This window comes from Anabrus simplex, chromosome 4 (genome assembly GCF_040414725.1).
Source record: "Anabrus simplex isolate iqAnaSimp1 chromosome 4, ASM4041472v1, whole genome shotgun sequence".
NCBI classification, from domain to species: domain Eukaryota; kingdom Metazoa; phylum Arthropoda; class Insecta; order Orthoptera; family Tettigoniidae; genus Anabrus; species Anabrus simplex.
Genome location: NC_090268.1, coordinates 453,553,722 through 453,578,617, shown reverse-complemented (window position 1 = coordinate 453,578,617; position 24,896 = coordinate 453,553,722). Strand labels below are relative to the sequence as shown.

Sequence of the window (24,896 nt, the reverse complement as noted above, 5' to 3'; positions counted from 1 at the left end):
TGGCCCCTTTCATCAAGAAGTACCTGAAATCTGCCGTGGCTTCCGGAGAGCTGGTCCAGACCAAGGGGAAGGGAGCTTCAGGTTCCTTCAAGCTCGCTTCGGCTGCCAAGCCGGAGAAGGCCAGCGCAGCCCCTGTCAAGCGGTCCGCTGCCCCCAAGGAGAAGCGCATCCCCAAGGCGAAGAAGGCTGGTGGAGCCAAGGCTGCAGCCAAGAAAGCCATTTCCAAAAAGCCTGCCGAGAAGAAGAAGGCCGCTCCTGCTCCCAAACCCAAGCAGAAGGCTCCTTCCAAGGCTAAGAAGGCCGCCAAGGTGCCCACTAAGAAACCTAAGGCACCTAAGCCTAAAAAGGCCGCTAAGCCCAAGGCCTCGCCTAAAAAGGCACCAGCAAAAAGGAAGTGAGGACATTTCATGTTCTTGCTTCCTTCTACACGCACCTCTTGCTCTCGTAGGAGCAGAGGAAAAACGGCCCTTATCAGGGCCATCAATTTTATTCCCCAAGAGAGCATATTATGTCAGTCACTGTCCAAGGCTGGAACCCTGGCCTCTCCTATCTCTGCCTCCTAAACAGGCTAGTTTGTCTCATTGCGGGGCGACTCACTCTTCAAATTTCATTATTATTGTACTTAACTACATTTTTCTTTATCCTTACTTACTGCACTTTTGCTGTTGCTGTTGTTGTTGTTATTATTATTATTATTATTATTATTATTATTATTATTATTATTACTATCACGTCCTAGATATTAATTAATGAATTATTGTACTCAATACTCAAGATTATTATTATTATTATTATTATTATTATTATTATTATTATTATTGTTATTATTATTATATTCTGTTACTCTTAGATTTTTCCTTGAACCTAGAGGAACCACTAGCTTTTTTTCTTTTCGTTTTCCTTCTATCCTAGACCAGAGAGACAATAACTACTCTTCTAGGAAATTTTGGTGGCCCTGAAAAGGGCCGTTTGGTAAAGCTCCAGCCATAAGACAAGCACCGGACTTAGGCACGTTCGCCACGGATGCGGCGGGCGAGCTGGATGTCCTTAGGCATGATGGTGACACGCTTGGCGTGGATGGCACACAAGTTGGTGTCTTCAAAAAGACCCACCAGGTAGGCCTCACTGGCCTCCTGCAAGGCCATGACAGCCGAGCTCTGGAAGCGCAGGTCGGTCTTGAAGTCCTGAGCTATCTCTCTCACCAGCCGCTGGAAGGGCAGCTTGCGGATCAGAAGCTCAGTGCTCTTCTGGTAGCGTCTGATCTCACGCAGGGCCACGGTACCGGGCCTGTAGCGATGAGGCTTCTTCACTCCTCCGGTGGCAGGCGCGCTCTTACGGGCAGCCTTGGTGGCCAGTTGCTTGCGCGGGGCCTTGCCTCCGGTAGATTTACGTGCAGTCTGCTTAGTACGGGCCATCACGTGCTCACTGTCGACTCGTCCCAGGAAGAATGGTTCGGGGGCTTGCTGCCCGACTGTTTTATTGCTTCGCTTCCCCCACCCTCGGTAGCAGCTGCACTCCCATTGGCCGGGCGGTGCTGACGTCACCGGGGCCAGGCACTTTCAACAAAAGCGAGGGGCCTCGAGTGCCAGCCGCATTCTAGCTCTGAACTCGCAGCTCTACTGATCTATCATGACCGGACGAGGCAAGGGAGGCAAGGGACTCGGCAAAGGAGGCGCCAAGCGTCACAGGAAGGTGCTCCGAGACAACATCCAGGGCATCACTAAGCCTGCCATCAGACGTCTCGCTCGCAGAGGTGGAGTCAAGCGTATTTCGGGACTTATCTACGAGGAGACCCGTGGCGTGCTCAAGGTATTCCTGGAGAACGTTATCCGGGATGCCGTCACCTACACCGAGCACGCCAAGAGGAAGACCGTGACCGCCATGGATGTCGTCTATGCTCTCAAGAGGCAGGGACGCACCCTGTACGGTTTTGGTGGTTAAGTCTCCTCCGAGCGTGCTCCCGTTTGTGAGCATGCAGTATTTAAAAAACGGCCCTTTTCAGGGCCACCACTTACCTCTCAAAAGAGCACAGAGTCCCACTTACAGTACTCCTCTAACGTAGCTTGCGCTATTCTCCCTCTCAAAACAGTCATCTCCCCGAAACCTGCACGGAAAAAAGCCCTCATTATCAGTTATGATGTCTACATTTTAATGCTAACAAGAGAAAACAAACATTATCTTCCTTGCTGTGCACGTCTAAAAGACAAAGTATTGTAAATATACTACTTTAAGTATCCTTTCCTTTCCTTTCTAGTTAAGTGTGTGTTCTTACATGCATAGGTTGGTAGTATCCAGCAGTCAAGAACAGAATTATACAGCATAAATGAAATGAAAAGAAATCTATAATGTACTTCCTTCTTCCTTCCCTTCTGAAAATTAAATATTAAGAGGGGCCTGGAGCTACCTTACTCATTTCCCCCTTAAATAAATAACCTCAAAGGAAAGGCTATTCTTGTGCTCTCCTGGCTAATGTTACAGATGCCCTCATATTTGCAGTGTCTCATTATTGTTATTATTATCATTATTATTAGGAGAGTTGTCTGAACTGCTCTATCACTTCAGGATTTCTCCATACTTCTGCTAAGATAGCTATAGCAGCATGATAGACAAACAGCTCTTATCTTAAGGAGTTGGTGGCCCTGAAAAGGGCCGTTTATTTATATTTTTCCGGTGAGCCAACGCCCTGACCGAGAACAGGAACTTAAGCCTTCTTCTCGGTCTTCTTAGGCAGGAGCACTGCCTGGATGTTGGGCAGAACACCACCCTGGGCAATGGTCACTCCAGACAGCAACTTGTTCAACTCCTCGTCGTTACGGATGGCCAACTGTAAGTGACGAGGGATGATCCTGGTCTTCTTGTTGTCACGGGCTGCATTGCCCGCCAACTCAAGAACTTCAGCTGCCAGGTATTCCATGACTGCAGCCAGGTACACAGGAGCCCCAGCACCCACTCGCTCAGCGTAGTTTCCCTTGCGGAGGAGACGGTGGATACGGCCGACAGGGAACTGCAGGCCTGCACGGCTGGAGCGACTCTTGGACTTGCCCTTCACTTTTCCTCCCTTTCCTCGTCCTGACATGATGCTATGATGCTCTGCTGCTCTACTTCGAAGGGAAAATGATACCGAATCACTCTGCGCACCAGTTTTGTAGCCTGCAAGGTTGCTCAACGTTACGAGCCAACCAATAAGGCTGCAGTAAGCTTGCGCTCATTGGCTAGTCGCATGCAGCCCTCTCGGTCTTAAAAAGAATTGCAAGGGGGCCGAAAAATTTACTTTCTAGGAGACATCCCAGACAACCATGCCACCCAAGACAAGCGGAAAGGCAGCCAAGAAAGCCGGCAAGGCCCAGAAGAACATCTCCAAGGGAGACAAGAAGAAGAAGCGCAAGAGGAAGGAAAGCTATGCCATCTACATCTACAAGGTGCTTAAACAGGTACATCCTGATACTGGCATCTCCAGCAAGGCGATGAGCATCATGAACAGCTTTGTCAACGACATCTTCGAGCGCATCGCCGCTGAGGCTTCCCGTCTGGCCCACTACAACAAGCGCTCCACCATCACCAGTCGGGAGATCCAGACTGCCGTCCGCCTCCTGTTGCCCGGTGAGCTGGCCAAGCACGCCGTCAGTGAGGGTACCAAGGCAGTTACCAAATACACCAGCTCCAAGTAAGGTGCCAGGTTTTCTGCCTTGCTGCATTCTTAACAAACGGCCCTTTTCAGGGCCACCACACCTTTAAAAAAAAGAGCAGCATCTGTTAGCCTTGTTATCAACTCCACTCTGATTTTATCTATCTGTCCTACTTCATATACATCGAAAGACAGTGCAAAACATTCAAATCATAAGCTAAGGAGGGAAGAACTACTACTACTACTACTACTACATTACCTTATTGCTAAAAATCCTCCTGCTTTGTCCTTTACAATGAAAACCAGACCAAGCCCCATGGCACTACAGCCCCTAAGCAAGCAGGCTGAGTGGACCTCAAAGCAGCCATTAGATCGAGGTAAAATTCCTTTGCCTGGCCGGGAATTGAACCCGGGCCCCCCAGCTACGAGGCAGGCACGCTGCCCCTGCGCTACAGCGCCGGCCCCTTCACAACCACCTTCAGTAATTATTATTATTATTATTATTATTATTATTACAACCCTCGACACTTCCCGTGTGTGTGTGCGCGCGCGCGCCAGCGCGCGCGTTTTTTTGGGGTTAGGTTACGAGAAGTGGGGTTAAGTCGAGTTAGGGTACGTTTCGCCGCGGAGCGCGACAACCACCCGCGCCCGCTCCGCGACGGCGACCTCCGAGCACACCCCTGCACCATTGCCAACGCCCCCGCGCCACAAAGACCTCCAGGAAACTCGCTTTGCGGTTCGTATGGACGTTTCAAGCTCCGTTCTCTCGCCAACGGCCATACCATGTTGAATACACCGGTTCTCGTCCGATCACCGCAGTTAAGCAACATTGGGCGTGGTCAGTACTTGGATGGGTGACCGCTTGGGAACACCACGTGCCGTTGGCTCAATTCCCTTTTTACCAAGTTTCCCAGTCCCAGTACGACAACTTACTTTCAACTTTTGCCTCAGGCCAGCAGAAATTGCTTAAATCACGTTTTTTGTTACGTCTGAAACTAGCTAGACCTTTTGCTGCTCTTCGACCCCGTGGCTATACAGGAACGAAGCTTAGCGTAGTATTGCATTTCCTCCTAGGTGACCGGCCTAACCTGGCGGCGGCGACATCATCATCATCGTTGTTGTTATTATTATTATTATTATTATTATTATTATTATTATTATTATTATTATTATTATTATTATTATTCGTCGTCTCTCTCTCTCTCTCTCTCTCTCTCTCTCTCTCTCTGTGTGTGTGTGTGTGTGTGTGTGTGTGTGTGTGTGTGTGTGTGTGTGTGTCGACCTAGGGGACCCTTGCTGAGCCTAGCACCGCTTCCAATTACTCGTGCCAGGATTTTAACTTTCGTACCTCCTATCGTACGTCCCTATGTCTAAACTTGCTGTTCTTATTCTTTTAGGTTAGTGTAGCTTATCCTGCAGGCCTCTTATGGCACATAACATCATTCTACGTCCTATTTCTCCCAATATTAAGATTATTAAAGGGCGGAACGAGGCTTCTAAACTCCCCGCCCACCTTGAAAATCGCGAGGAAGGTGGTTTCCATGCAACGTCATCGACACTGTCGTGATTACAATGAAAGCCATGTCCTAGCAACCGACCGCGGCATTTAGCAGCCCCTCAAAGAGTCGAACAATTTCCTTTTATGTTCTTTCAGGTAAGTAGCTATTCAAATTACGACACGGTTCGGCAATAAGTTACAAGTTTGTAGTACGCTCGTGTCTCTCCCGGGCTTCCTTACGAACGGTAGGGCACCAGTGCAGTACAGTGGCCTACACACAGCCCGCTATCTTCGAAGTGCGTGTGTTGCGATGTAACGTAGTTTTGAAGCCTAGGAACTTGTAAAACTCTTTCATTTCTATCAAAGACGAGACGCCCTTCAAATAAGACTGAGAAGGTAACCTTTTGACGACAAGGGTTAGTTCAAAGAGTCGTGACGTTTTAGGTTAGGTGAAGGGAGGAAAGCACTCGTTTTTGTTGTTTGTACGTCAGCTGACCGATCTTTTGGCAAGTGATAAATTGAGTAGAACGAATCGGAACTCCGTATAGTTACTGTTACCGTCCTAGAATTAAAATTAGACCATTCTGAGCCCTACTTGACAGGTTCGACACCGGCTCACTCGTGTGATATTTCGATGGTCTGTAGATATGGGCGCATAAAAAGAACTCCTGCGGGACAAACTTCCGGCACCTCGGCATCTACGAAAGGCGTAAGATAATAGTGAACATAACCTTACTAGTAGTACCACCACCACCATTACTGCTACTAATACGACTATTACTTAAGGCAGTGGACAATTTCGAACTCAAGCAATAATGTGTCCTTTTGCTGACCACCTGATCACTGCCTCTTGCCTTACTACTACAGGCTAGCGTTCAAGGAAAGAAAGAAAGAAAGAAAGAAAGAAAGAAATAAGTTACCGTTCTTCCCAAGTCAGGTTAGGATTTCTGCATCAGACACGGCTAGGGCTGATCGTGGATCTACTAGTACCTAACATGCTAAATTGTGCTCCGTTATATCATCACCAGTCGTGAAGTCACACCTGCATCTTCTAATTACAGGGTAGATGCTACATATTTCGGGCAATATATAACCCAGGTTTGGCTTGGATAACCTAAAAATATTCAGGTACTGGGTCTGGCCTGGTTATATCAAGTGTCACCCTAGATCAGCAGGGCTAAGAATCATCAGGTCTCTGTCATGAATGGCTTAGTACCCCTCATTATGGTGTACTTCTCTTCATATTTGAGGGAAGAGGAGTAAAACTTAAAACTTTATTGCCTGTCTTAAACCACCTACTTTCTTTGGGGTATTGTCTAGCACAAACTTCTAAGGCGACCACATCACACAGCCCGATGCTCGAATACTGCTTGGGCAGGGGTGTAGGTGGTGGTTAGTGGTTGCAAGAAGGGTCCTGGAAGGGAGGGATAATAAGCCAGTACGCCACTTGCTCTTAAGTCTGTACCTTTCATTATACGGTTTCATTAACTATTTTTTACACCTGCCCTGTAGTATGGTACCATTTAGTAAGAGGTCTCTAGAGTTTGGCCTAGTACAACCTTCAATGAAAGTAGTTTTCAGGAGTGGTTAGGTACCCCTATACTTACTTTCTTTCTTTCTTTCTTTCTTTCTTTCTTTCTTTCTTTCTTGGATTACAAGGTGTCGGTAAAGCAGCTGATCGTTGCTTATGTACAAAAAAATGTTCATACATGGGCTTTCATTCGCTGAGGTAAATGATAATGATAATAATAATAATAATAATAATAATAATAATAATAATAATAATAATAATAATAATAATGGCAAGAACACAAAGGGTCCTTTTCTCTGCAGCTGATTTTTAGCATGAAGGACAGAGGCTGTCATGATGATGATGATTACCGAGTGATACCGTTAAGCTAAAACCCAGTAGGGGATTAATATTAACAGCAGGGAACGTTGTGCAGAATCATTCAGTAAAGATGTAATGGCAGGGGGAGGGGGGGAAGAGGGCGTTCAGTATAATACACCATCAACCCAAGTACAGTGCATATTTAGCTCTATGTTATGTAATGCTCTCTCTGCTCTCTGTACCTTTATTTGGCCCTACAACTTGTCTCACCAAGTGAAGGAGATCTTACACATAGTTACTGTACTGTACTTAATTTCACGCTGACTTCAACTGCTAGTAGGATACGCACGTCGAACCATGCAGAAACCTGCACGATTTCAAACGACTGCCGACTAGATAGCGACTAGGCCGAAGAAAGAAAGGGCATCTTATAAATCGAGAGCGACAATTCATTTTCGAGGTTAGGGTTACCGCTTGGTTCTCTTAGCCAAAGAAATCATGAAACCATTTTGCGAGTAAAAACTGATGTTACCTGAATTTTGGATACAGTTATTACTACCATCATCATCATCATCATCATCATCATCATCATCATCGTCATACGCTACTCTGTATGATGAAGGTGGGTAGCAAGATCGAGTCTCGGCGCGATCAGTTGGCTTCAAATTCTGCTTCACCTCGTTCAGAGTATACATATTCAAGGTAAAAACACTAGCTTCTCTCAAAAAATAAACTCCTATTGAAGGGTCATTAAACACAACTTCTTCTTCTTCTTCTTCTTCTTCTTCTTCTTCTTCTTCTTCTTCTTCTTCTTCTTCTTCTTATTATTATTATTATTATTATTATTATTATTATTATTATTATTATTATTATTATTATTATTATTTTCCTTTCTTTCTTTCTTTCTTTCTTTCTGTCTTTCTTTCTTTCTTTCTTTCTTTCTTTCTTTCTTTCTTTCAGGACCATTTAAGTGAGATGTTAGCTGTATGAGTGTTGCAGCACCTCAAACCTTTACATTTTTTCCCTTGTAAGTTGTGGCAATGTCTTGCAGAGAAGTTTGTTGGGAAACCATGGTCCTTCCTTCCTTCCTTCCTTCCTTCCTTCCTTCCTTCCTTCCTTCCTTCCTTCCTTCCTTCCTTCCAATAAATCTGCTGAGTTGCTGTCTCAAAGGGTCTCTCATCCTAAAGAAATTTGACCGAAGGTAAGGGATGTTGCCAGGTCTATCAAACTGACAGACTTATCATCTCCTGGTACAGGAAATCTGTTCTTTGAAGAGTCTGGACTGACTGCCCCTTCCTCCGTCACGGTGTTCTCGATCCTGCCTTCGCAGCCCACTGGAGGCAGTAAGATACGACTCACAATGCCTCCATCCAGCAGGCGAGGGGTGAAGCCTCTCCTGAGGCGGTACAGGCTCTGTAGCGAACTGGAAATTTAATTATGCCCTAAGAAACATCTAGAGGTTCCCTTGGGCAGGCTGTCCCTTTTCCCAACCTGAGCTTTCGACCCCCGACAGGGGCTGAAAGCTGCTGGATGTGAGAGACTGTACAGAGTTGAGAGCCTTATAAATAGAGGCCTAAAGGCTAGGACTTTACGAGATTGGCGCTACCAGCAGGAAAGCAGGAGTCGAACGAGTCATGGAGGCTAGCTTCTAACTTATGTCCTTTATCCTGTAGGTCCTTTCAAGCAAAGCTACAAGAGGCAGATTACAGCAGGTCTGCTTCACTCTGTGGAAAACTACCTAAAGGCTGACTTGCCTTTGCTCTCACTCGGAAGGGGTTAGAGCCTGAGGATGGCCGTTCAGCTCCATTGCTAGAGGAAGGATTGGGCTTCCTTCAGGTAAGAGGGGGTCACTCCCGGGGGCGTCGCGACGACGACGGCCGCCCCTAAACGTCGGCATGGAGAGGCGGCTGGTGAAATGCTGCCCATCGAACGCACCTCCATCAGGACGCCCGAAGCAAGGTGACGAGTACTTCTGCCACCTGAGGAGCAGCGTCAAACCTTTGACTATCCCTTCCTAACCGAACCCTGATTGTAACCCACCCCTTAAAGACGCAGGGAGCACGAGAAAGGAGCTAGGAAGCACGTCCCCAACTTGTCGCCGCGCAACCCACCCGACAGCCAGCCACTGCTGTTTCCTGCGCGGTCCGAGTAGCCTGATACACTCAGATAACCAGGGGAGCGCGCGAACACATTCTCATCGTGACCATGGCTGACACAGCAACAGCATCGGCAGCATCTGCACCCGCCTCGGCTCCGGCCCAGGCGTCGCCCAAGAAGAGCAAGGCTTCTGCATCGAAGAAACCTCGCACCAAGCCTGCCCATCCGAAAACCTCCGAGATGGTGGGCAGTGCCATCAAGAGCCTGAAGGAACGAGGTGGATCTTCTCTGCAGGCTATCAAGAAGTACATCTCTGCCAACTACAAGGTGGACTCTGAGAAGCTGGCCCCTTTCATCAAGAAGTACCTGAAATCTGCCGTGGCTTCCGGAGAGCTGGTCCAGACCAAGGGGAAGGGAGCTTCAGGTTCCTTCAAGCTCGCTTCGGCTGCCAAGCCGGAGAAGGCCAGCGCAGCCCCTGTCAAGCGGTCCGCTGCCCCCAAGGAGAAGCGCATCCCCAAGGCGAAGAAGGCTGGTGGAGCCAAGGCTGCAGCCAAGAAAGCCATTTCCAAAAAGCCTGCCGAGAAGAAGAAGGCCGCTCCTGCTCCCAAACCCAAGCAGAAGGCTCCTTCCAAGGCTAAGAAGGCCGCCAAGGTGCCCACTAAGAAACCTAAGGCACCTAAGCCTAAAAAGGCCGCTAAGCCCAAGGCCTCGCCTAAAAAGGCACCAGCAAAAAGGAAGTGAGGACATTTCATGTTCTTGCTTCCTTCTACACGCACCTCTTGCTCTCGTAGGAGCAGAGGAAAAACGGCCCTTATCAGGGCCATCAATTTTATTCCCCAAGAGAGCATATTATGTCAGTCACTGTCCAAGGCTGGAACCCTGGCCTCTCCTATCTCTGCCTCCTAAACAGGCTAGTTTGTCTCATTGCGGGGCGACTCACTCTTCAAATTTCATTATTATTGTACTTAACTACATTTTTCTTTATCCTTACTTACTGCACTTTTGCTGTTGCTGTTGTTGTTGTTATTATTATTATTATTATTATTATTATTATTATTATTATTATTACTATCACGTCCTAGATATTAATTAATGAATTATTGTACTCAATACTCAAGATTATTATTATTATTATTATTATTATTATTATTATTATTATTATTGTTATTATTATTATATTCTGTTACTCTTAGATTTTTCCTTGAACCTAGAGGAACCACTAGCTTTTTTTCTTTTCGTTTTCCTTCTATCCTAGACCAGAGAGACAATAACTACTCTTCTAGGAAATTTTGGTGGCCCTGAAAAGGGCCGTTTGGTAAAGCTCCAGCCATAAGACAAGCACCGGACTTAGGCACGTTCGCCACGGATGCGGCGGGCGAGCTGGATGTCCTTAGGCATGATGGTGACACGCTTGGCGTGGATGGCACACAAGTTGGTGTCTTCAAAAAGACCCACCAGGTAGGCCTCACTGGCCTCCTGCAAGGCCATGACAGCCGAGCTCTGGAAGCGCAGGTCGGTCTTGAAGTCCTGAGCTATCTCTCTCACCAGCCGCTGGAAGGGCAGCTTGCGGATCAGAAGCTCAGTGCTCTTCTGGTAGCGTCTGATCTCACGCAGGGCCACGGTACCGGGCCTGTAGCGATGAGGCTTCTTCACTCCTCCGGTGGCAGGCGCGCTCTTACGGGCAGCCTTGGTGGCCAGTTGCTTGCGCGGGGCCTTGCCTCCGGTAGATTTACGTGCAGTCTGCTTAGTACGGGCCATCACGTGCTCACTGTCGACTCGTCCCAGGAAGAATGGTTCGGGGGCTTGCTGCCCGACTGTTTTATTGCTTCGCTTCCCCCACCCTCGGTAGCAGCTGCACTCCCATTGGCCGGGCGGTGCTGACGTCACCGGGGCCAGGCACTTTCAACAAAAGCGAGGGGCCTCGAGTGCCAGCCGCATTCTAGCTCTGAACTCGCAGCTCTACTGATCTATCATGACCGGACGAGGCAAGGGAGGCAAGGGACTCGGCAAAGGAGGCGCCAAGCGTCACAGGAAGGTGCTCCGAGACAACATCCAGGGCATCACTAAGCCTGCCATCAGACGTCTCGCTCGCAGAGGTGGAGTCAAGCGTATTTCGGGACTTATCTACGAGGAGACCCGTGGCGTGCTCAAGGTATTCCTGGAGAACGTTATCCGGGATGCCGTCACCTACACCGAGCACGCCAAGAGGAAGACCGTGACCGCCATGGATGTCGTCTATGCTCTCAAGAGGCAGGGACGCACCCTGTACGGTTTTGGTGGTTAAGTCTCCTCCGAGCGTGCTCCCGTTTGTGAGCATGCAGTATTTAAAAAACGGCCCTTTTCAGGGCCACCACTTACCTCTCAAAAGAGCACAGAGTCCCACTTACAGTACTCCTCTAACGTAGCTTGCGCTATTCTCCCTCTCAAAACAGTCATCTCCCCGAAACCTGCACGGAAAAAAGCCCTCATTATCAGTTATGATGTCTACATTTTAATGCTAACAAGAGAAAACAAACATTATCTTCCTTGCTGTGCACGTCTAAAAGACAAAGTATTGTAAATATACTACTTTAAGTATCCTTTCCTTTCCTTTCTAGTTAAGTGTGTGTTCTTACATGCATAGGTTGGTAGTATCCAGCAGTCAAGAACAGAATTATACAGCATAAATGAAATGAAAAGAAATCTATAATGTACTTCCTTCTTCCTTCCCTTCTGAAAATTAAATATTAAGAGGGGCCTGGAGCTACCTTACTCATTTCCCCCTTAAATAAATAACCTCAAAGGAAAGGCTATTCTTGTGCTCTCCTGGCTAATGTTACAGATGCCCTCATATTTGCAGTGTCTCATTATTGTTATTATTATCATTATTATTAGGAGAGTTGTCTGAACTGCTCTATCACTTCAGGATTTCTCCATACTTCTGCTAAGATAGCTATAGCAGCATGATAGACAAACAGCTCTTATCTTAAGGAGTTGGTGGCCCTGAAAAGGGCCGTTTATTTATATTTTTCCGGTGAGCCAACGCCCTGACCGAGAACAGGAACTTAAGCCTTCTTCTCGGTCTTCTTAGGCAGGAGCACTGCCTGGATGTTGGGCAGAACACCACCCTGGGCAATGGTCACTCCAGACAGCAACTTGTTCAACTCCTCGTCGTTACGGATGGCCAACTGTAAGTGACGAGGGATGATCCTGGTCTTCTTGTTGTCACGGGCTGCATTGCCCGCCAACTCAAGAACTTCAGCTGCCAGGTATTCCATGACTGCAGCCAGGTACACAGGAGCCCCAGCACCCACTCGCTCAGCGTAGTTTCCCTTGCGGAGGAGACGGTGGATACGGCCGACAGGGAACTGCAGGCCTGCACGGCTGGAGCGACTCTTGGACTTGCCCTTCACTTTTCCTCCCTTTCCTCGTCCTGACATGATGCTATGATGCTCTGCTGCTCTACTTCGAAGGGAAAATGATACCGAATCACTCTGCGCACCAGTTTTGTAGCCTGCAAGGTTGCTCAACGTTACGAGCCAACCAATAAGGCTGCAGTAAGCTTGCGCTCATTGGCTAGTCGCATGCAGCCCTCTCGGTCTTAAAAAGAATTGCAAGGGGGCCGAAAAATTTACTTTCTAGGAGACATCCCAGACAACCATGCCACCCAAGACAAGCGGAAAGGCAGCCAAGAAAGCCGGCAAGGCCCAGAAGAACATCTCCAAGGGAGACAAGAAGAAGAAGCGCAAGAGGAAGGAAAGCTATGCCATCTACATCTACAAGGTGCTTAAACAGGTACATCCTGATACTGGCATCTCCAGCAAGGCGATGAGCATCATGAACAGCTTTGTCAACGACATCTTCGAGCGCATCGCCGCTGAGGCTTCCCGTCTGGCCCACTACAACAAGCGCTCCACCATCACCAGTCGGGAGATCCAGACTGCCGTCCGCCTCCTGTTGCCCGGTGAGCTGGCCAAGCACGCCGTCAGTGAGGGTACCAAGGCAGTTACCAAATACACCAGCTCCAAGTAAGGTGCCAGGTTTTCTGCCTTGCTGCATTCTTAACAAACGGCCCTTTTCAGGGCCACCACACCTTTAAAAAAAAGAGCAGCATCTGTTAGCCTTGTTATCAACTCCACTCTGATTTTATCTATCTGTCCTACTTCATATACATCGAAAGACAGTGCAAAACATTCAAATCATAAGCTAAGGAGGGAAGAACTACTACTACTACTACTACTACATTACCTTATTGCTAAAAATCCTCCTGCTTTGTCCTTTACAATGAAAACCAGACCAAGCCCCATGGCACTACAGCCCCTAAGCAAGCAGGCTGAGTGGACCTCAAAGCAGCCATTAGATCGAGGTAAAATTCCTTTGCCTGGCCGGGAATTGAACCCGGGCCCCCCAGCTACGAGGCAGGCACGCTGCCCCTGCGCTACAGCGCCGGCCCCTTCACAACCACCTTCAGTAATTATTATTATTATTATTATTATTATTATTACAACCCTCGACACTTCCCGTGTGTGTGTGCGCGCGCGCGCCAGCGCGCGCGTTTTTTTGGGGTTAGGTTACGAGAAGTGGGGTTAAGTCGAGTTAGGGTACGTTTCGCCGCGGAGCGCGACAACCACCCGCGCCCGCTCCGCGACGGCGACCTCCGAGCACACCCCTGCACCATTGCCAACGCCCCCGCGCCACAAAGACCTCCAGGAAACTCGCTTTGCGGTTCGTATGGACGTTTCAAGCTCCGTTCTCTCGCCAACGGCCATACCATGTTGAATACACCGGTTCTCGTCCGATCACCGCAGTTAAGCAACATTGGGCGTGGTCAGTACTTGGATGGGTGACCGCTTGGGAACACCACGTGCCGTTGGCTCAATTCCCTTTTTACCAAGTTTCCCAGTCCCAGTACGACAACTTACTTTCAACTTTTGCCTCAGGCCAGCAGAAATTGCTTAAATCACGTTTTTTGTTACGTCTGAAACTAGCTAGACCTTTTGCTGCTCTTCGACCCCGTGGCTATACAGGAACGAAGCTTAGCGTAGTATTGCATTTCCTCCTAGGTGACCGGCCTAACCTGGCGGCGGCGACATCATCATCATCGTTGTTGTTATTATTATTATTATTATTATTATTATTATTATTATTATTATTATTATTATTATTATTATTCGTCGTCTCTCTCTCTCTCTCTCTCTCTCTCTCTCTCTCTCTGTGTGTGTGTGTGTGTGTGTGTGTGTGTGTGTGTGTGTGTGTGTGTGTGTCGACCTAGGGGACCCTTGCTGAGCCTAGCACCGCTTCCAATTACTCGTGCCAGGATTTTAACTTTCGTACCTCCTATCGTACGTCCCTATGTCTAAACTTGCTGTTCTTATTCTTTTAGGTTAGTGTAGCTTATCCTGCAGGCCTCTTATGGCACATAACATCATTCTACGTCCTATTTCTCCCAATATTAAGATTATTAAAGGGCGGAACGAGGCTTCTAAACTCCCCGCCCACCTTGAAAATCGCGAGGAAGGTGGTTTCCATGCAACGTCATCGACACTGTCGTGATTACAATGAAAGCCATGTCCTAGCAACCGACCGCGGCATTTAGCAGCCCCTCAAAGAGTCGAACAATTTCCTTTTATGTTCTTTCAGGTAAGTAGCTATTCAAATTACGACACGGTTCGGCAATAAGTTACAAGTTTGTAGTACGCTCGTGTCTCTCCCGGGCTTCCTTACGAACGGTAGGGCACCAGTGCAGTACAGTGGCCTACACACAGCCCGCTATCTTCGAAGTGCGTGTGTTGCGATGTAACGTAGTTTTGAAGCCTAGGAACTTGTAAAACTCTTTCATTTCTATCAAAGACGAGACGCCCTTCAAATAAGACTGAGAAGGTAACCTTTTGACGACAAGGGTTAGTTCAAAGAGTCGTGACGTTTTAGGTTAGGTGAAGGGAGGAAAGCACTCGTTTTTGTTGTTTGTACGTCAGCTGACCGATCTTTTGGCAAGTGATAAATTGAGTAGAACGAATCGGAACTCCGTATAGTTACTGTTACCGTCCTAGAATTAAAATTAGACCATTCTGAGCCCTACCTGACAGGTTCGACACCGGCTCACTCGTGTGATATTTCGATGGTCTGTAGATATGGGCGCATAAAAAGAACTCCTGCGGGACAAACTTCCGGCACCTCGGCATCTACGAAAGGCGTAAGATAATAGTGAACATAACCTTACTAGTAGTACCACCACCACCATTACTGCTACTAATACGACTATTACTTAAGGCAGTGGACAATTTCGAACTCAAGCAATAATGTGTCCTTTTGCTGACCACCTGATCACTGCCTCTTGCCTTACTACTACAGGCTAGCGTTCAAGGAAAGAAAGAAAGAAAGAAAGAAAGAAAGAAATAAGTTACCGTTCTTCCCAAGTCAGGTTAGGATTTCTGCATCAGACACGGCTAGGGCTGATCGTGGATCTACTAGTACCTAACATGCTAAATTGTGCTCCGTTATATCATCACCAGTCGTGAAGTCACACCTGCATCTTCTAATTACAGGGTAGATGCTACATATTTCGGGCAATATATAACCCAGGTTTGGCTTGGATAACCTAAAAATATTCAGGTACTGGGTCTGGCCTGGTTATATCAAGTGTCACCCTAGATCAGCAGGGCTAAGAATCATCAGGTCTCTGTCATGAATTTAAATGGCTTAGTACCCCTCATTATGGTGTACTTCTCTTCATATTTGAGGGAAGAGGAGTAAAACTTAAAACTTTATTGCCTGTCTTAAACCACCTACTTTCTTTGGGGTATTGTCTAGCACAAACTTCTAAGGCGACCACATCACACAGCCCGATGCTCGAATACTGCTTGGGCAGGGGTGTAGGTGGTGGTTAGTGGTTGCAAGAAGGGTCCTGGAAGGGAGGGATAATAAGCCAGTACGCCACTTGCTCTTAAGTCTGTACCTTTCATTATACGGTTTCATTAACTATTTTTTACACCTGCCCTGTAGTATGGTACCATTTAGTAAGAGGTCTCTAGAGTTTGGCCTAGTACAACCTTCAATGAAAGTAGTTTTCAGGAGTGGTTAGGTACCCCTATACTTACTTTCTTTCTTTCTTTCTTTCTTTCTTTCTTTCTTTCTTTCTTGGATTACAAGGTGTCGGTAAAGCAGCTGATCGTTGCTTATGTACAAAAAAATGTTCATACATGGGCTTTCATTCGCTGAGGTAAATGATAATGATAATAATAATAATAATAATAATAATAATAATAATAATAATAATAATAATAATAATAATGGCAAGAACACAAAGGGTCCTTTTCTCTGCAGCTGATTTTTAGCATGAAGGACAGAGGCTGTCATGATGATGATGATTACCGAGTGATACCGTTAAGCTAAAACCCAGTAGGGGATTAATATTAACAGCAGGGAACGTTGTGCAGAATCATTCAGTAAAGATGTAATGGCAGGGGGAGGGGGGGAAGAGGGCGTTCAGTATAATACACCATCAACCCAAGTACAGTGCATATTTAGCTCTATGTTATGTAATGCTCTCTCTGCTCTCTGTACCTTTATTTGGCCCTACAACTTGTCTCACCAAGTGAAGGAGATCTTACACATAGTTACTGTACTGTACTTAATTTCACGCTGACTTCAACTGCTAGTAGGATACGCACGTCGAACCATGCAGAAACCTGCACGATTTCAAACGACTGCCGACTAGATAGCGACTAGGCCGAAGAAAGAAAGGGCATCTTATAAATCGAGAGCGACAATTCATTTTCGAGGTTAGGGTTACCGCTTGGTTCTCTTAGCCAAAGAAATCATGAAACCATTTTGCGAGTAAAAACTGATGTTACCTGAATTTTGGATACAGTTATTACTACCATCATCATCATCATCATCATCATCATCATCATCATCGTCATACGCTACTCTGTATGATGAAGGTGGGTAGCAAGATCGAGTCTCGGCGCGATCAGTTGGCTTCAAATTCTGCTTCACCTCGTTCAGAGTATACATATTCAAGGTAAAAACACTAGCTTCTCTCAAAAAATAAACTCCTATTGAAGGGTCATTAAACACAACTTCTTCTTCTTCTTCTTCTTCTTCTTCTTCTTCTTCTTCTTCTTCTTCTTCTTCTTCTTCTTCTTATTATTATTATTATTATTATTATTATTATTATTATTATTATTATTATTATTATTATTTTCCTTTCTTTCTTTCTTTCTTTCTTTCTGTCTTTCTTTCTTTCTTTCTTTCTTTCTTTCTTTCTTTCTTTCAGGACCATTTAAGTGAGATGTTAGCTGTATGAGTGTTGCAGCACCTCAAACCTTTACATTTTTTCCCTTGTAAGTTGTGGCAATGTCTTGCAGAGAAGTTTGTTGGGAAACCATGGTCCTTCCTTCCTTCCTTCCTTCCTTCCTTCCTTCCTTCCTTCCTTCCTTCCTTCCTTCCTTCCTTCCAATAAATCTGCTGAGTTGCTGTCTCAAAGGGTCTCTCATCCTAAAGAAATTTGACCGAAGGTAAGGGATGTTGCCAGGTCTATCAAACTGACAGACTTATCATCTCCTGGTACAGGAAATCTGTTCTTTGAAGAGTCTGGACTGACTGCCCCTTCCTCCGTCACGGTGTTCTCGATCCTGCCTTCGCAGCCCACTGGAGGCAGTAAGATACGACTCACAATGCCTCCATCCAGCAGGCGAGGGGTGAAGCCTCTCCTGAGGCGGTACAGGCTCTGTAGCGAACTGGAAATTTAATTATGCCCTAAGAAACATCTAGAGGTTCCCTTGGGCAGGCTGTCCCTTTTCCCAACCTGAGCTTTCGACCCCCGACAGGGGCTGAAAGCTGCTGGATGTGAGAGACTGTACAGAGTTGAGAGCCTTATAAATAGAGGCCTAAAGGCTAGGACTTTACGAGATTGGCGCTACCAGCAGGAAAGCAGGAGTCGAACGAGTCATGGAGGCTAGCTTCTAACTTATGTCCTTTATCCTGTAGGTCCTTTCAAGCAAAGCTACAAGAGGCAGATTACAGCAGGTCTGCTTCACTCTGTGGAAAACTACCTAAAGGCTGACTTGCCTTTGCTCTCACTCGGAAGGGGTTAGAGCCTGAGGATGGCCGTTCAGCTCCATTGCTAGAGGAAGGATTGGGCTTCCTTCAGGTAAGAGGGGGTCACTCCCGGGGGCGTCGCGACGACGACGGCCGCCCCTAAACGTCGGCATGGAGAGGCGGCTGGTGAAATGCTGCCCATCGAACGCACCTCCATCAGGACGCCCGAAGCAAGGTGACGAGTACTTCTGCCACCTGAGGAGCAGCGTCAAACCTTTGACTATCCCTTCCTAACCGAACCCTGATTGTAACCCACCCCTTAAAGACGCAGGGAGCACGAGAAAGGAGCTAGGAAGCACGTCCCCAACTTGTCGCCGCGCAACCCACCCGACAGCCAGCCACTGCTGTTTCCTGCGCGGTCCGAGTAGCCTGATACACTCAGATAACCAGGGGATCACTATCACAGAAAAATGTCAAACTTATTTACACTACATTTATACGTCCAGTCCTTACATATGCATACCCGGCCATAGGCTTTACCTCTATCACAGACATACGGCGACTACAAAGTATACAGAATTGGCTACTACACCTGGCAGTAAAAAGCTACACAGTCCCTGTTACACAACTGCACAGTATCACTAAAGTACCTTACTTACTAGACTATGTCCACTCCCAAACCACCAAATTCTACCACACCGCACACCAACACGAGAACCCACTCATTAACACACTAGGCCAATACGACCCCGACAGAACTGAAAAACATTACAGACGGCCTAAATACATACTTGCAGTAAAAGACATACTCACCAACCCCGACATATAAACTTAACTGAACAGCACATAACTGAATTACATACACCAACAACAGTTAACTAACACAAAAATAAGGACCGTTCTTTCTCTATTCCTCTGCTACCTGCGTACCCCACTACCGTGCTGAAAATACATCCAGAGACCGGAACTTAGGGCGGTGTGCCCACCATAAAGATGCTACTCATACCACCACCGCATACTTACACTAATAACCGAATATTCTACGCACTGTGTAAGTCACTGCATTAAGAAGTCGGCTAAATTTCCCAGCAAACTTCCGAACGCAGGGAGTGTGGCTGTTGCAACTGGATACCCATTGTAACATCCACGGCCGTAACAAATCTAAAACTCTGCTGTGCCAGCCAAGCAAAAACTACGCGACCCCCCTGGTCGCACTCACATATTAAACAGTAAAAAACATTCATACACATATCACATGCACTACACTATGCAATAACATAGAGCAAAAAAGCAAGCACCACACAGCTTAATCACACACACATTAAAAATCACGCCACTAACACACATACTGTTTTACTATTAATATTAAAATATTAAAATTAAACAACTCACAAAAAACCAACAATACAACCAAACAGCACAACACTCAACAAATATAACAACAATACAGTCCGACAGAGGAGCGCAGAATAGCGCACCGGCATCGGTACCCCACATACCACCTATCTCCTCTGAGATAGGTGCACATACGGATGACCAGGGCGCGCGAACACATTCTCATCGTGACCATGGCTGACACAGCAACAGCATCGGCAGCATCTGCACCCGCCTCGGCTCCGGCCCAGGCGTCGCCCAAGAAGAGCAAGGCTTCTGCATCGAAGAAACCTCGCACCAAGCCTGCCCATCCGAAAACCTCCGAGATGGTGGGCAGTGCCATCAAGAGCCTGAAGGAACGAGGTGGATCTTCTCTGCAGGCTATCAAGAAGTACATCTCTGCCAACTACAAGGTGGACTCTGAGAAGCTGGCCCCTTTCATCAAGAAGTACCTGAAATCTGCCGTGGCTTCCGGAGAGCTGGTCCAGACCAAGGGGAAGGGAGCTTCAGGTTCCTTCAAGCTCGCTTCGGCTGCCAAGCCGGAGAAGGCCAGCGCAGCCCCTGTCAAGCGGTCCGCTGCCCCCAAGGAGAAGCGCATCCCCAAGGCGAAGAAGGCTGGTGGAGCCAAGGCTGCAGCCAAGAAAGCCATTTCCAAAAAGCCTGCCGAGAAGAAGAAGGCCGCTCCTGCTCCCAAACCCAAGCAGAAGGCTCCTTCCAAGGCTAAGAAGGCCGCCAAGGTGCCCACTAAGAAACCTAAGGCACCTAAGCCTAAAAAGGCCGCTAAGCCCAAGGCCTCGCCTAAAAAGGCACCAGCAAAAAGGAAGTGAGGACATTTCATGTTCTTGCTTCCTTCTACACGCACCTCTTGCTCTCGTAGGAGCAGAGGAAAAACGGCCCTTATCAGGGCCATCAATTTTATTCCCCAAGAGAGCATATTATGTCAGTCACTGTCCAAGGCTGGAACCCTGGCCTCTCCTATCTCTGCCTCCTAAACAGGCTAGTTTGTCTCATTGCGGGGCGACTCACTCTTCAAATTTCATTATTATTGTACTTAACTACATTTTTCTTTATCCTTACTTACTGCACTTTTGCTGTTGCTGTTGTTGTTGTTATTATTATTATTATTATTATTATTATTATTATTATTATTATTACTATCACGTCCTAGATATTAATTAATGAATTATTGTACTCAATACTCAAGATTATTATTATTATTATTATTATTATTATTATTATTATTATTATTGTTATTATTATTATATTCTGTTACTCTTAGATTTTTCCTTGAACCTAGAGGAACCACTAGCTTTTTTTCTTTTCGTTTTCCTTCTATCCTAGACCAGAGAGACAATAACTACTCTTCTAGGAAATTTTGGTGGCCCTGAAAAGGGCCGTTTGGTAAAGCTCCAGCCATAAGACAAGCACCGGACTTAGGCACGTTCGCCACGGATGCGGCGGGCGAGCTGGATGTCCTTAGGCATGATGGTGACACGCTTGGCGTGGATGGCACACAAGTTGGTGTCTTCAAAAAGACCCACCAGGTAGGCCTCACTGGCCTCCTGCAAGGCCATGACAGCCGAGCTCTGGAAGCGCAGGTCGGTCTTGAAGTCCTGAGCTATCTCTCTCACCAGCCGCTGGAAGGGCAGCTTGCGGATCAGAAGCTCAGTGCTCTTCTGGTAGCGTCTGATCTCACGCAGGGCCACGGTACCGGGCCTGTAGCGATGAGGCTTCTTCACTCCTCCGGTGGCAGGCGCGCTCTTACGGGCAGCCTTGGTGGCCAGTTGCTTGCGCGGGGCCTTGCCTCCGGTAGATTTACGTGCAGTCTGCTTAGTACGGGCCATCACGTGCTCACTGTCGACTCGTCCCAGGAAGAATGGTTCGGGGGCTTGCTGCCCGACTGTTTTATTGCTTCGCTTCCCCCACCCTCGGTAGCAGCTGCACTCCCATTGGCCGGGCGGTGCTGACGTCACCGGGGCCAGGCACTTTCAACAAAAGCGAGGGGCCTCGAGTGCCAGCCGCATTCTAGCTCTGAACTCGCAGCTCTACTGATCTATCATGACCGGACGAGGCAAGGGAGGCAAGGGACTCGGCAAAGGAGGCGCCAAGCGTCACAGGAAGGTGCTCCGAGACAACATCCAGGGCATCACTAAGCCTGCCATCAGACGTCTCGCTCGCAGAGGTGGAGTCAAGCGTATTTCGGGACTTATCTACGAGGAGACCCGTGGCGTGCTCAAGGTATTCCTGGAGAACGTTATCCGGGATGCCGTCACCTACACCGAGCACGCCAAGAGGAAGACCGTGACCGCCATGGATGTCGTCTATGCTCTCAAGAGGCAGGGACGCACCCTGTACGGTTTTGGTGGTTAAGTCTCCTCCGAGCGTGCTCCCGTTTGTGAGCATGCAGTATTTAAAAAACGGCCCTTTTCAGGGCCACCACTTACCTCTCAAAAGAGCACAGAGTCCCACTTACAGTACTCCTCTAACGTAGCTTGCGCTATTCTCCCTCTCAAAACAGTCATCTCCCCGAAACCTGCACGGAAAAAAGCCCTCATTATCAGTTATGATGTCTACATTTTAATGCTAACAAGAGAAAACAAACATTATCTTCCTTGCTGTGCACGTCTAAAAGACAAAGTATTGTAAATATACTACTTTAAGTATCCTTTCCTTTCCTTTCTAGTTAAGTGTGTGTTCTTACATGCATAGGTTGGTAGTATCCAGCAGTCAAGAACAGAATTATACAGCATAAATGAAATGAAAAGAAATCTATAATGTACTTCCTTCTTCCTTCCCTTCTGAAAATTAAATATTAAGAGGGGCCTGGAGCTACCTTACTCATTTCCCCCTTAAATAAATAACCTCAAAGGAAAGGCTATTCTTGTGCTCTCCTGGCTAATGTTACAGATGCCCTCATATTTGCAGTGTCTCATTATTGTTATTATTATCATTATTATTAGGAGAGTTGTCTGAACTGCTCTATCACTTCAGGATTTCTCCATACTTCTGCTAAGATAGCTATAGCAGCATGATAGACAAACAGCTCTTATCTTAAGGAGTTGGTGGCCCTGAAAAGGGCCGTTTATTTATATTTTTCCGGTGAGCCAACGCCCTGACCGAGAACAGGAACTTAAGCCTTCTTCTCGGTCTTCTTAGGCAGGAGCACTGCCTGGATGTTGGGCAGAACACCACCCTGGGCAATGGTCACTCCAGACAGCAACTTGTTCAACTCCTCGTCGTTACGGATGGCCAACTGTAAGTGACGAGGGATGATCCTGGTCTTCTTGTTGTCACGGGCTGCATTGCCCGCCAACTCAAGAACTTCAGCTGCCAGGTATTCCATGACTGCAGCCAGGTACACAGGAGCCCCAGCACCCACTCGCTCAGCGTAGTTTCCCTTGCGGAGGAGACGGTGGATACGGCCGACAGGGAACTGCAGGCCTGCACGGCTGGAGCGACTCTTGGACTTGCCCTTCACTTTTCCTCCCTTTCCTCGTCCTGACATGATGCTATGATGCTCTGCTGCTCTACTTCGAAGGGAAAATGATACCGAATCACTCTGCGCACCAGTTTTGTAGCCTGCAAGGTTGCTCAACGTTACGAGCCAACCAATAAGGCTGCAGTAAGCTTGCGCTCATTGGCTAGTCGCATGCAGCCCTCTCGGTCTTAAAAAGAATTGCAAGGGGGCCGAAAAATTTACTTTCTAGGAGACATCCCAGACAACCATGCCACCCAAGACAAGCGGAAAGGCAGCCAAGAAAGCCGGCAAGGCCCAGAAGAACATCTCCAAGGGAGACAAGAAGAAGAAGCGCAAGAGGAAGGAAAGCTATGCCATCTACATCTACAAGGTGCTTAAACAGGTACATCCTGATACTGGCATCTCCAGCAAGGCGATGAGCATCATGAACAGCTTTGTCAACGACATCTTCGAGCGCATCGCCGCTGAGGCTTCCCGTCTGGCCCACTACAACAAGCGCTCCACCATCACCAGTCGGGAGATCCAGACTGCCGTCCGCCTCCTGTTGCCCGGTGAGCTGGCCAAGCACGCCGTCAGTGAGGGTACCAAGGCAGTTACCAAATACACCAGCTCCAAGTAAGGTGCCAGGTTTTCTGCCTTGCTGCATTCTTAACAAACGGCCCTTTTCAGGGCCACCACACCTTTAAAAAAAAGAGCAGCATCTGTTAGCCTTGTTATCAACTCCACTCTGATTTTATCTATCTGTCCTACTTCATATACATCGAAAGACAGTGCAAAACATTCAAATCATAAGCTAAGGAGGGAAGAACTACTACTACTACTACTACTACATTACCTTATTGCTAAAAATCCTCCTGCTTTGTCCTTTACAATGAAAACCAGACCAAGCCCCATGGCACTACAGCCCCTAAGCAAGCAGGCTGAGTGGACCTCAAAGCAGCCATTAGATCGAGGTAAAATTCCTTTGCCTGGCCGGGAATTGAACCCGGGCCCCCCAGCTACGAGGCAGGCACGCTGCCCCTGCGCTACAGCGCCGGCCCCTTCACAACCACCTTCAGTAATTATTATTATTATTATTATTATTATTATTACAACCCTCGACACTTCCCGTGTGTGTGTGCGCGCGCGCGCCAGCGCGCGCGTTTTTTTGGGGTTAGGTTACGAGAAGTGGGGTTAAGTCGAGTTAGGGTACGTTTCGCCGCGGAGCGCGACAACCACCCGCGCCCGCTCCGCGACGGCGACCTCCGAGCACACCCCTGCACCATTGCCAACGCCCCCGCGCCACAAAGACCTCCAGGAAACTCGCTTTGCGGTTCGTATGGACGTTTCAAGCTCCGTTCTCTCGCCAACGGCCATACCATGTTGAATACACCGGTTCTCGTCCGATCACCGCAGTTAAGCAACATTGGGCGTGGTCAGTACTTGGATGGGTGACCGCTTGGGAACACCACGTGCCGTTGGCTCAATTCCCTTTTTACCAAGTTTCCCAGTCCCAGTACGACAACTTACTTTCAACTTTTGCCTCAGGCCAGCAGAAATTGCTTAAATCACGTTTTTTGTTACGTCTGAAACTAGCTAGACCTTTTGCTGCTCTTCGACCCCGTGGCTATACAGGAACGAAGCTTAGCGTAGTATTGCATTTCCTCCTAGGTGACCGGCCTAACCTGGCGGCGGCGACATCATCATCATCGTTGTTGTTATTATTATTATTATTATTATTATTATTATTATTATTATTATTATTATTATTATTATTCGTCGTCTCTCTCTCTCTCTCTCTCTCTCTCTCTCTCTCTCTGTGTGTGTGTGTGTGTGTGTGTGTGTGTGTGTGTGTGTGTGTGTGTGTGTCGACCTAGGGGACCCTTGCTGAGCCTAGCACCGCTTCCAATTACTCGTGCCAGGATTTTAACTTTCGTACCTCCTATCGTACGTCCCTATGTCTAAACTTGCTGTTCTTATTCTTTTAGGTTAG

The 24,896-nt window shown here is 47.5% G+C and overlaps 3 non-coding genes across 3 annotated transcripts; all 3 read left to right on the top strand.

Moving 5' to 3' along the window:
* The first annotated feature begins 4,393 nt into the window (after nucleotides 1–4,393).
* On the top strand, nucleotides 4,394–4,512 carry LOC137500726 (5S ribosomal RNA). The gene has a single exon (XR_011018227.1). It is a non-coding gene; the product is annotated as a 5S ribosomal RNA (ribosomal RNA).
* A 9,275-nt stretch (nucleotides 4,513–13,787) lies between these two features.
* Nucleotides 13,788–13,906, top strand: LOC137500725 (5S ribosomal RNA). The gene has a single exon (XR_011018226.1). It is a non-coding gene; the product is annotated as a 5S ribosomal RNA (ribosomal RNA).
* A 10,362-nt stretch (nucleotides 13,907–24,268) lies between these two features.
* Nucleotides 24,269–24,387, top strand: LOC137500724 (5S ribosomal RNA). Its single transcript, XR_011018225.1, has one exon. It is a non-coding gene; the product is annotated as a 5S ribosomal RNA (ribosomal RNA).
* Nucleotides 24,388–24,896: the final 509 nt, after the last annotated feature.